Raw genomic sequence first — 13,072 nt, 5'->3', positions numbered from 1 at the left:
GGATGTGTGAGGTAGCACCACAATTTGCATTTAGGCTGTTTTGGCTTTTCCAGACAAAACAAAATGAGACTTTTAGAAAAAGCACAAGTAATCTACCAACTTGGAGAAATCTGAAGTAGGGAGACTTTCTGATTTCTGAATAATTAAAAATGAGCTCTTCCATCTAATTCTGTGAGTTGAATTTTTAATGATGAGTAAAAAAATCCTTGCTTGGTTTCTTTTTGGCCAGGCTTCATTTCTTTCAAGCCAGGAGCCCAGCTGCCCTAGCTGTTTTGCAGAAATCAAGTAGAATTCTGAGGAAATGAAATAGTAGAAAGGATTAAGCAATTTTTGGACCCAAGACAGATATTCTGAGGCTCTTGAAATAACCAGCATTGAAAAGGGCTATCATTAATCAAAAGCAGGGTTGCCATATAGAAACTAAATTTAATTCTAATATAACAAATGCATAAATGAGACTATTTCTCCTTATGGTGTCCTAGAATTATGTCCCACCTTCTCCCCTTTCATTCAAAAGATCAGACTGAAATAATTTTGTTTTATTATGAGATCTATATAGCTTTGACTACCACAAAGAATATCATCTGATTCTATTCATATGGCAATAATATTGTTTGACTTCTTATAGCTTACTTTCATTCTTAGTTACAAGTATTTACTTCCATCACAAAGCAATTCAAATAAGTATTTTCACCATCTATTTTATTTCTTTATCATTTATCTCATGTTAAAAATTCCGGGATATAAATACTATGCATAGAAAATTAGGATTAAAACATATAGCTCTAAGAGTTTATAATCATCTCTGCAGCCCGCAGTGTATTCATCTAACATTTTAAATAGATTTTTCCATCATTCTAAACCAAAGGGGTAAGTGCTATGCATGCTGTTAAAAAGTGTATTTCATGGCTCACTGGGCTTTTCTGTCTTTAACTTTCCAATATATGTAATTTGATTAAAAATTTGGCTAGTCAGGATAAGGAGAAATAGAGGAAATTGCTCTCAACAGAATCTCCAGTGTGTCTGGGATTATAATTGAAGCAGAAATGAACATCTTTTTCTGTAGGAAGTTAAAGAAGTGCTTTGTTCCATTTTTATATTGGAGATCGTCTGTTATTATAACCTAGACACCTAAACCCACTCCAGATTTAAAATGTGCCATTTATAAACATGCACGCTGAATTTCAAATGCCCTTTTTGATTGTTTGCATATAATTTGAAACTTGCAATGCCAAAGTAAAATACAGTTTCCATTGTATTGCATTACCCACACCGCCTGTGAGCTACCTCTTTAGTCAGACATTGCTTGAATAGACAAAGCATAGTTTGACTTTGTTCAAAAAGAGGAATGTTTCTCAGCTCTACTGAAATGATTGCTAGGTATAAGATGCCAACTTCATTTTCCCCCTGCAGAAATGTACATTTTTCCCTATTATAAAATGTACTCATAATAGAAATGAGACAGTTCCCAAGAGTGTGGTTATCCAAAGGTAATCTCAAACCAATCTGATTAGAGGCCATTGGCTCATGCCTCAAAATGCTCCAGGGTATGATTATTTTATGATAACCATATTCTGTATCATGTCTTATTGATTAACTAATAAAGCTTCAGCATTGCTATTTAGAAGAAAAGCTGAGAAACCGAGGTTGATAACTGGCTCTAGGAAGGAAGTGATTCTTTCGAAAGACCCAAACTACCTCTTATGCCACCTTTTTACAATTTGAAGTGGAGTGTGAAAGGTCGTCAGTTGCCTATTTCGATATCTCTTTGGTGTTCAGATCTTTCATTTGTTAAATCTAATACATTTACTTGTATTTATATGTACCATAAATTGATTCCTCTGTTGTGAGAGCAGAATGACATGCCTTTAAAGAATGCTGTATTTTGTCCCCATCACCAGATGACTTCATTGCACAGGTCCCAGGAAATATAGATAGAATCTTAAAAAAAAAAGAAAAATAGCAACCAGGTTGCATATGGAAGCCATATGCTGATAATATTACCTAGCATTGGAGTGAGAAGAGCATTTGACTAGTAGACAAGTATTTTGCACCTAGAATAGCTTTTAGACTGTCACTGGGAGTATGTCCCTTAGCACATAAGTCCAACTGTCAGGTACCCACAATATCTTTATCTCTCCCAAAGGCTATGACTACACATCTATTTAAAAAAAAAAAAAAAAAAGCGAGGAGAGAATTGAAGCAATTACATTAGGTAATTCAATTTAAAAACCTGTTTTGTCACAATTACTTTATGTTTTCCTTGTAAATATAAGTTTATGGCCTAAATTACCAAATCATTGCCTCAGTATTTCATTTCCTCTTACTATGTAGACACAGCTGATATATTCAAATTGAAAAATGTTTCACAAGCAATAGTGTCCAGCTCTAGTTCTTGGTAATATACCTTTCTGGTCAAATTTAAATCTTTGCAGAGTATAATCTAGTTACTTCTCTAATAATTGGTCAAGAGTCCCTAGATGCTGGGGTTGGAATATCTCTTTACCTCAATCCATTTCCTTGGCTATACATTATTGATGTGGTCTGAATAGGATAACATTTTGAAAAGGTATACATAGGGTTAGTTTAATTCACACATGTCTGCTTTAAATATCTCACTAGTTACAGAGCCTGTAGTATTTTTAGCTACAAAATCCAAATCTACTAGAATGGAGTTTCTGTTAATTCCCCAAAGAACATTTTACCAGAACCTCTATCTTTAAGACCTAAGTTTAGTGTTTGCCACAGAAGCCATCCGAACTTTTTTCAAAAGGACCTTAAAATTGATTAAACACATCTTCCTATTAACCTGGTGCTGTTTCTCTTCCTTTTAAAAGCAGGCTTTTGATGTTCATCTCTTTTTCTCTCCAATGATAGTGCTTTAAAAAAAATTAGACCTTTTGTTTGTGTTGTTTGTTTCTTTTGGGTAGATATACTCCTTTTAAATTATCTTTGACAGTCTTGCTCAATAGAATATAAAGACTGCCCTCTAGGCTCTTGAAATTAATGGAACATGGAAACCCCGAAGACTGATGATGGCATTTGTCCTAAGGAGAGTTGTACAAGAAGAGCTTCCTCCACTTTCCCCTCCCAGAGAGAAAAGAACCAGACACTTCACTGGTTCTGCCTTCTCAAATGTTAGTGAAGCCTGTAATCCTTGGGCTTTTCAACGTAGATGAGGGATGGTTGACATTCTCATGTTGTTTCTCTTTGTCTTGTACTTACTTAAGGTTTTTATTGTTTTGTTTGTTTTTCTTTTACAATAAAGAGTGGAAATAATTTATACATATGAAAACATGTAAGAGGTTGTGTGTCATCCTATCTGATCTTCTCATGTCTGTGTCTCTGGGTGTTTCCTTTGGCTGTGTAATTTAGTACCTCCCTATTTAAGTCAGCATTGCTAAGTTATGCTGCAGTAACAAACTGTAAAGTTATAGTGCCCTCAAATAAGATTTCTTTTTGATTCTACAGTGAAATCATGGGTCAGCAGGATGAGCTCTGCCCCCACATAACCTCACTGTCAGACCCAGGCTACCAGGAGCATTGCTGTGCACTAGAGCAGAGGGAAAGAGAGCTCTGAGAAATCTTGCATTGATCAAGTTCCCTGGCCCAGAAGTGATACACATTACCAACATGATATGTATGGTCCATCCAACAAGTTTTGCACCAGGGGATAGACAGTATAGGGATGTCATGGGTCTGAAGTGAGAGAGCAATGGAAACACTTGGTGAACAGCAGTAATGACTATCACATGCCCTCAACTAAAACAATAGAGAAACCCTTTTCCAGTTTATGAAGGAGCTCCTTAGCCTCTTTTCCCTCAATACCTAATAAATCTTCACCACAACTCAAAACCTCAGATTAGGGACACTGTCATCAAACTTTAAAGCTCGAGGATAGATTTATTGGTTTTCCATTGCTATACCAACTCAGTAGCTTAGAGCAACATGTATTTATTATCTCAGACTTTCCATGAATCGGAAGTCTCGGTATGGGTAAGCTGGGTGTTCTGCTCAGGGTTTCATCAGACCGAAATCAGGTTTCAAAAAGGGCTTGATCCCATCCGAGGCATAGGTTCCTCTTGCAGTCTCACTGGTTGTTGGCAGAATTAAGTTCATTGCGGTTGTTGGAGTGAAGTCCCAGCTGCCTGCCAGCTGTTGGTCAGGGACCCTCTCCGCTCCTAGAGGTAACCCAGCAGGAGAAATCTCTCTCATGTCAAACCTCTCTGATCACTTGTAAAGTCTCTTCTGATTAGGTCAGATCCGTCCAGGATTTTCTCTCTTGACTAACTCCAAGTCACCTAAATAGGGATCTTAACTACATCTGGGAATTCCTCTGTCATATAACACAATTATGGGACTGATATCCTACTATATTTACAGGTGCCTCTCACATTCACAGGGAGGGGATTGTACAGGGTGTATACATCAGGGAGAAGGAATCTTGTTAGCCATCTTAGAATTTTGCCAACAGAGACATGGAAGGGCCACATCTGTGCAATTAGAAGTGGATCTTAAAGCCAGTAGTGTTTAAGATCATCTTAAACCTGGCGTCACAGGAAAATTTGTTGGATTGTTCAGTGAATCAACATTTAAAACATAAAAAAGGGAGAAGAAGGGAGGGAAGGAAAAAGGGAGGAAAGAAAAAAAACTGATATGAAACGATCTCAAATAGAACAGGCCATGAAGCAGTGATGGAGCCATTTGTGAATCAAATCAGCCTCCCAAATGCTAAAGTTCCAATTTATTTCCAAATATTATACTGTCTCTTCAAAAGATGTAAGTGTGCCATTCTTAGTTGGCCCTTGATGGTGTCTCTCATTTTACCTCCTTTTTGATATAGCATTTTCTTCCAAGGTTTACTTTAAAGGAACTTACTTCATTATTCTTTTCTAGAGAGAATGTTGGTTGCTCTGCTTCTCGCTCAACTGCCTAAGACAGCTCGTTATTCCATAATCTGTGCAGTATTGCCCAGAAGTAATTTTCCTTTTATTTTTGCCCACAAGGTGGAAAATTGAGGTTGAAATACAACTTTATTTTTGCTTTTCCCAGAAGAGGTGGCAATGTAGTTTTTCTTGCCTGTTTTTCAACAAGCAGTGAAATATTATTTTGACTACAACTCCTTTGTCCTATCGTGGCAAAAGTTTTATATAGGGTCTCCTGCCCTTGTTTGACCCCAGATGCCCATGCTAGGGTCTTGGGGGATGGGGGGAGATTTCCTCCCCAGAGCCTGGTTTTTCTACCTGTCATCGTTCCCAGATATGCCTTTCCATGCTCATCCTATTCTTCTAATTGGAGAAGCTTATTCCCAATCTCTCTATAACATTTCTGCCCAGGAAATGCCACTTTTTTATACTGAAGAAATGACTTGAGCATTTATGGTTTTGATTTCTCTTTGGTCCTGAGGAAAAACATTGAACAAGGGAGACTAAACATTTTAAGAAATTTTGTCTTCATTTCATTATTTTCTGCATCCTGTTGGCCCTTTTTAATCCATTCCAATGTGATGAAGAGTTTATAGATCTTCAATAATAAACTACTAGGATTATCTATTAGGTTCACTTTTACAGATCTGTTCTGTTTACATTACCATCATTTTTTACTAATACCTAAAATAAACTAATTTGATAAGAAAAGTGTTTTTTTTTTTTTCAGCTAAGTAAATCTGTAGGGTCCTGAAGCATCCATTCAATATTTATTCAACACAAATTCTTGAGTGGTTACTACAATCATAGCACTGCCCTAGGCATTTGCGACATAGAAGAAATACATGGTTTCTGCCCTACAAGGAGTATAGCTGGAGGAAAGAGCCTAAGTTTAAAATCGTACAGACCTGAGTCTGAATCCTTGTTCTGCCACTCGTTAGGTATAAACCTTATGCATATTATGTAATTCTCTAAGTCTCAGTTTCTTGTCTGTAAAATGAGTATAATAAGCCCTATCTCCTTAGGTTGTAAATATTCAGACTCTAACCACATTTAAAAATATATATTACATTATGCAGGTATCCATAGGAATAGATAAGTCATTTAATATAAAAAATACATAAATATAATCCGCCCATAAACCAATCATTAGAGAAAAACCATGTCATTATCTCAGCAGATGCAGAAAAGGCGTTTAAAGAATTTCAATATTTAATCATGATAAAAACTCTTAGCCAACGCTTAGAAACTTCCTTTACTTGATAAGGACTACCTACCATGAATGTAAACATCTTTGTTAATGATGATATTTTAGAAGCATTCCATTTAAATTAGTCATAAGATAATAGTAGTGATGATCGCCACTTCTATATTCAACATTATAATGGAGTTACTAGCCAGCGCAACAAGACATGAAAAAAAGAGAAAAGCATAAGGATTGAAAAAGCATGACTGATAATACTTATGGAGGATTTGACCACCTGCAAGAGAACCCGTAGCAACCTATATACAAAGTATTAGAGTTAATAAAAGAATATAACTTATCATCAGTCCGGTTTGATAATATGATCAATGTATTAAATCCAATTTTATTTATGTACTCTAGCTACAAACAATGGGAAAACATATTTTAAAAGAGAACCTAGAAATGAACCTAACAAAGGACTTCTAGGCCAGTGTGGAAAAAAATAAAAAATTTGTTTGAAAACTTTACCCAGATTATATGCCATTATAACCACTGAGGGTTATATGCATAGCCTCAACTCCATTGCTTTAACATGCTGGCCTACCTAACCAATAGCATGGTTATATCCAACACTTTATCTACCCTGTACCTGCACCTGTGTAACTGAATATGGCTAGAATAAAATGATACAAGTATGCTGACTAGTTTCACTTTAAATTCAGGATTACTCATCTCAGCTTAACTCTACTGCTACCCTAAAATTATGCTATTTCTTTACTTCATTCTTGCTCCCATTCTCCTGGACCAATCTGTTCAAAAAGGATACATGAACATAGAATTCACATGTAATCCAGCAATTCCACTTCTCAAAAGAATTAAAAGCAGACCAATGCACAACAATGTAAATGTGCTTAATGCCACTGATTATAGACTTAAAATGGTTAAAATGATAAATATGTATATTTTACCACAACTTTTAAAAATGACACATTAATGCTTCCTAAGAAACGTGGGCAAGGAAGTCACTTTGCAGATATACTCTTTCCTAAAACTAATTTGCCTGAGAATGTCTCAGATTCAAGGGTCTCCTTTCACTCTTGCCCTTCTCTTCCTTATGAAAAAAAAAAATTTAAATATTTATTATTGCAGCTCAGTTACTTTCCAATTTGTAGCTTTTAATTAAACTGAACAAAGACTAATTGAGTCATCAGCTAATAGATTAAAAATCATTTTTGATAATATAAAATATTTATAAAAATAATTTTTGATCATAATTTTTAGGATTTTTATAAATAACTTAGAAGTTTCAAAAATTTCATAACTTTGCTTTAACAAAACTCCTCTTCCCAACTAGTGTGCAAAGCCCAATCCCTTTTTGTTTATTCCAGGGCATTGCCCCAGCAATTCACCTCTCTTTCATCATTCATTTTTTTCCCCTTCGTACTGGATCATTTCTATTAGAATACAGTTACGCTATTATTTCCACTCATCTTAAAAAAAAACAAAAACCTATATTTCTCTTCCAGCAACCAACCATTTCCCTCAACCCCTTTATATGTAATTTTATAGTTGATAGCAAAATCCTTGAAAGCATTATCTATCTTCAATTCTTTGATTTCTCTCTTGCCATTTTCTCTTGGACCCAATTCAGTTGGGTCCCCCTCCCACTGCCAATGCTCTTGTCAAGGCCACCGGTGGCCTCTGCTTTGCTGTCAAGTGATCATTTCTCAGGCCTCATCTTATTGGACCTATAGGCAGCATGTTACACTCTTTCCCTAGAATGGTTTCTTCACCTGACCTGTAAGACCCCATATTTTCCTAGAGTCCTTTCTGATCGCTCCTGTCTACAAGCATTCCCTAGTCATCTCAACCAGTCTGATGGTTTTAAATACCATCTTAATCTGCTTGCTCCACATACCTTCTCTTTCCTTCCAGATCTGTTCTCCATCTTTCTTCATCCTGGTCTCTACCTCAGGAAGTTGGCTTGTATGTACAACAGGCTTCTGTGCTTTCCGGCTTCTGGTTAGTTGTGAACAGTGGTGAATGGAAGCAGAATATTAGAGGAGAGAGAAGAGTGACGCTAAGGTATCTATTTCTTCAACTTCCTCTCTGTGAGGTTTCTTAACCAAAGATGAGTCCTCCAAGACCACCTTCTCTAACCAACCTTCTATTTCCCAGTTCCTATAACCACTGTCTCCTTTGTTCTTTTGGTATTTGGAACACCCAAGATGTCCCACTATTTCTCGTGTTTCCCCACACACCCACCTCTAAAAATAGTCCCTTTGTAAATAAATTCTCTTTAAATATTCCTCATTTTGGTACACCGTTATTTTTTGTTGGGGTTCGGACTGATACAGTGCAGATAACTTACAAATGTATAACTTTGGTTGAGGTCTCTCTTCTGAACCCAGTCTTCTATATCTAGCAGGTCGCAGAACACTCCTCTGAACTGTCTACAAGAAATCTCAAACTTATGTCCAGTACTAAGCTCCTGACATTCTCCCTCCAACCTACTCTTCCCCATCTTGATAAATGGCAATGGTGTCCTTCCTTTTGCTCAGGCACATCTTTGACTAATCAGATGTTGGATCCTCTCCTACCTTACATCTGGCCCGTCAGCAAATCCTCTTGATACTACTTCTCACTGGCCACTCTCACCACCTCATTGCCACCAGTCTGATCTGAGTCACCATCCCATCTCATCTCAGTTATTGTAGGTAGCTTATATATGACCTCCTTGCTTCCTTTTTCCCTGCTTCATAGGTTCTCAGTATAGCAGCCAGGGCAGTCCTATTGTGCAGTCGGGTTAAATCCCTCCTCTACTCATCAGCCCAGCCTCTCTCTGGCCTACGTGAATGGGACCCTGTCTCCTTTCTGACTGCTTCTCCTACAACACCTGTTTTTGTTGTCTCTACTTTAGCCATCCCAGACTCCTCAAATGAAAATGTCTAAACTTGCTGTCTCTCTGTCTTCTGAGAGGCACATGGCTGGTTTCCTCATTTCCTCCTGACCTTTCTCTTATTAATTTACTCGTTTCACTTAGTTATTATTTCTTTTATTTCTTTCGTTTATTGTCTTCTCCCTGCCAGAAGGTATGTTCCATAAGGGCAAGTACTTTTGGCCCTTAGAGTAGTGTCTGGTACAGAGCAGTTGAATTTTGAGTGAATGAAAACATTTTTTTAAGAGACCTAAATAAATGGTGATACACTGTTTTAATGGATAGGAAAACTCAATGTTATGAAGATATCAGCTCTCAAATTGATCTATAAACTAAGTGCAATTCCAATAAAAATCCCAACAGAAGTTTTCAAATTGACTCTAAATGTATATTGATGAATGCAGCCTAAGAAAAGCTAAGTGCTCTTAAGGAGGAGTAAGGTGAGAGAATTTGTCCTTCCAGATATCAACACTTTTTCATAAAGTTATGGTAATTAATACAAGGTAGTACTGGCCCAGGACTAAAAAATTAACAATTTTTGAACAAAATAACAAAGAACAAAAGAACAAAGAACAAAATAAAAGACCCAGCAGCAGACCTGTGCATACAAGGTGGCATTGCAATAATTGGAGAAAGAAAGGATAATTCAATAAATCATCCTGGGACACTTGGTTATCCATTTGGAAAAAAGGTGAAATTGAATCCCTGTCTCATACCATACATGTAATTAATCCCAGGTGAATTAAACTTAAATATGTATGACACAACTTTAACATTTTGAGCAGGAGATGGGAGATTATATCTTTATGACTTTGAAGCGGAGAGGGACTTACCAAAAAAGACGAAAAAAGTACTATCAAGAATACGTTGATAAATCTGCATACATCAGGATGAGGAACACTTGTTCGTTGTGACACTATAAAGAATATGAAATGTGCATTACAAAATGGAAGAAGATACGTTGGAACAAGCACCCCCGACGAATGGTTACTATTCAGAATAGATAAGTCCTAAATCAACTAGAAAAATCCAAATATCTCAAAATGAAAATGGCCAGAAGGCTCGAACAAGCTTTCACAGAAGCAGAAATAGATGACTCATATGATATGCTTTATCTCATGAGTAATCAGAAAAATTCAAAATTGAATTTTCATTGGAAATTGCTAGACTTTTTTAAAATTAAAGTGTTATAAAACAAAGTGTGAGCAAGAATAGGGAACAAATATGGAGTAGATTTACACACTGCTGGTGAAAATGTCATTTAGTATCATAATGGGGAAACCAATTCTGTACTAGACTCTAAATGTGAACATTTGCCTTCGTGCCAGAAGACCTGTTTAGGAATATTTATCGCAGCATTATTTGTAATAAAAATCAAACAATTCCCTTCAAAGAAGCACACTTTTAAGAGGCTAAAAACCACCGGATGTCCATTGACTATGTGCATCTAAATAAACTGTAGTTTATCCATACAATGGCTTTCTTTCTGATCTTACTGGCCTATGTTGCTCCTATCCCAGCAGGCCGTGCAACTCAGCTCCAGGATGGAACAGCGCGGACTGTCAGGGCGGGCCCTTCTCCCTTCCCCTTAAACTCACTTTCTGATTCATTCTGCTCCTGGTCTCACACCCTCTGCGCCCTACCCCAAAGCAGGCGCTGTGTGTGTGTGTGCACGTGTGTGTGTGTGTGTGTGCATGCACACGCACATGGGCACTTAGGGGAAGTGAAAGGAGGATTCAGAACAGTGTCAGAACAGAGTTAGGATCTGCTAGAAGAGGAAAGAGGGGATGGGTGCTATGTAGGCAGTCATGCCCACCAGTCTGCCCCCCCCCCCATATTGCAAACTCCTTGAGAGGAGGGGCCGTGTCATAATCATCTGCAGTCTCTCAGCACATCTCAAGCATTCAAAAACTATTGAACAAAAGATTAACTGAAGTAAGACCTAACTGGTCAGACCGACTAAAAGAGAAATCAGGTCAAGAGGCTTTTGCCAGAACCAACACACTCGCTGGGAAAGCTGGCATCTACAGATAAGGAAATGGGTGGATGACAAATTAGGAAGTAGAGGTATTTTGAGGACTTTCTTTGACTAGCAAAACAAAAGCTTACTGGTCAGGGACACCGGCCTCCCTTGGGACTGTGAGGCATGCAGAACACTGTTGCTTTTTGATGCAAGTTTTCTGAAATCGTCAGCAGTAAGTCCCCAGTGAGATGGTGTATTCCTGATCTTAAAAGGAGCACAGCAGAAGCTTTTGTCCCCCAGTTGCCAGGGTGTGGAACATGGCTTACTCTTCAACTGGAACAATATTTTTGGCAGCAGTGCCTTTCGGTAGCTTTTCTCAGCTTGTCCCCTACACAAGTCAGCCACTTACTAGACAGGCTGGGCTGGCACCACGGTGCTTAGGCCCCTCTCACTTGCCCTTGCTTCCCCAGTTAGCCCAGTGTTAATGTTTCCTATCCCTCTGGTGATGACTAATTTACCACCCCTGTGTCTGAGGAGGTACAGAAACCCAAAATTTTCCTGACTTAAGATCAAAAATGCTCAGATCTAGCCAGTGTATTCAAACACTCAGAACAAAAATCAGCCCTTATTCCTGTCTCCACACCAGAGTCGCCTCTTGTCATCGTATACTTTGCGTTTTGCACAAAGGCTCTGCTGAAGGACCAGGGAGGGCTGAATCCAGACTGTACTCTGCTCACTAAACCTAAGGTTGGAGCTGAATCCTGTGTCTGCCTGCAAGAGGGGGCCCTTTCTTCTCCTATAAACATCAACTGTTGCCTGAGGGGCACCTTTGTCTAATTGGCACAGAGGCCTCATATTCCCTTCCCATCCTGTCATGCTGACAGACGCAGAAGCCCTGTGCTGATTTGCAATTGCTACCTGCCCCAGCTCTTGCTGGGAAAAAGACCAAGTGTAGAACAGTGTGATCCTGGCCTATCTTCCCAGCCCTGCTCCTGTGAGATCTGTGGCTCCCTGATCTCTACCTGTCTGCAGAGCGTACTGCAGCCCAGGGAGCACCCCGCACCATGGGGGTCAGAGCTGCCCAGCCTACTCTTAGCCTGCCCTCTGGCTCCTCGCCTGTTTGATTCCTGGCTCACAACTTAGCCCTGAACTTCTGTTTGTGCCCAGGCTCCTGCCTGGTTGCTGACGCCATCCCTGGATGCTGCTGGCCCTGGCTTTCAGTTCTGACCCTGGGCTTCAAAACTTGAGCTTAGCACTGACAGCAGCGTCTGATCGGGACAAGAGAGGATTGTTTTCTATGGGGTGGAGCGTTTCAGTCCAGCCCAATAAAACATCTTTGAGCAGCCAGACTTGACCCACTGGGGCATCCTACACATGCCTCTCTTTACGGATGGTTTCTTGGACCCTTGTGTTCCAGCACCTCTCCCACTTTGTTCTTCTGGTCTGCAGCCACAGAATTCATACCACTGTTATCTCATCTGTGCATCTCTAAATTACAGATGATCTTTCTCAGTATTGTTTTCAGCAATGTGCTCAGACTCTCAATAACATCCTTCATAGCTGTACCCAACTCCCGAAACCCTCCCAACCTTGTATTCTCCTGAAGGGGTCACCGCCTTACACCAAACATGTGCACACCCACACAGCCTGCTTTGGGGGTGGGACCCAGAGACGATTTGGTTGCTGAAGCCATATTCAGGGTGAGTCAGAAGCCAGCACTGAAAGTCCACATTGTTACTGGAAGGACTGGCTGTCCCATCCTGGAGCCGAACTGCATGGCCTGCTGGGATGAGGGTGACAAGGCAAATAGGACCAGAAAGAAAGCCAAGATTGGGGAAGAATAAAAGACAAGGGGAAATGATCCTGTCAAAAGCCTGGGAAAAAAGATCACATTGAAAAATGTGCTTGGGAGCCATTATGCTTCTTGCTCCTTTGCTCTGTCCCCAGCCCATTTCTGGCAATAAGTTTTGCAGAGTCCAGCTCCCTTTCCCCCTGTAATTCATCCCCCCATAATTCGTCCTGGCTACCTACTCATGCCAAATACCTTTTAATCAGATTTC

This window comes from Rousettus aegyptiacus, unplaced genomic scaffold, assembly GCF_014176215.1.
Source record: "Rousettus aegyptiacus isolate mRouAeg1 unplaced genomic scaffold, mRouAeg1.p scaffold_m13_p_8, whole genome shotgun sequence".
Lineage (NCBI taxonomy): Eukaryota > Metazoa > Chordata > Mammalia > Chiroptera > Pteropodidae > Rousettus > Rousettus aegyptiacus.
Note: the sequence above shows the minus strand (reverse complement) of the source record.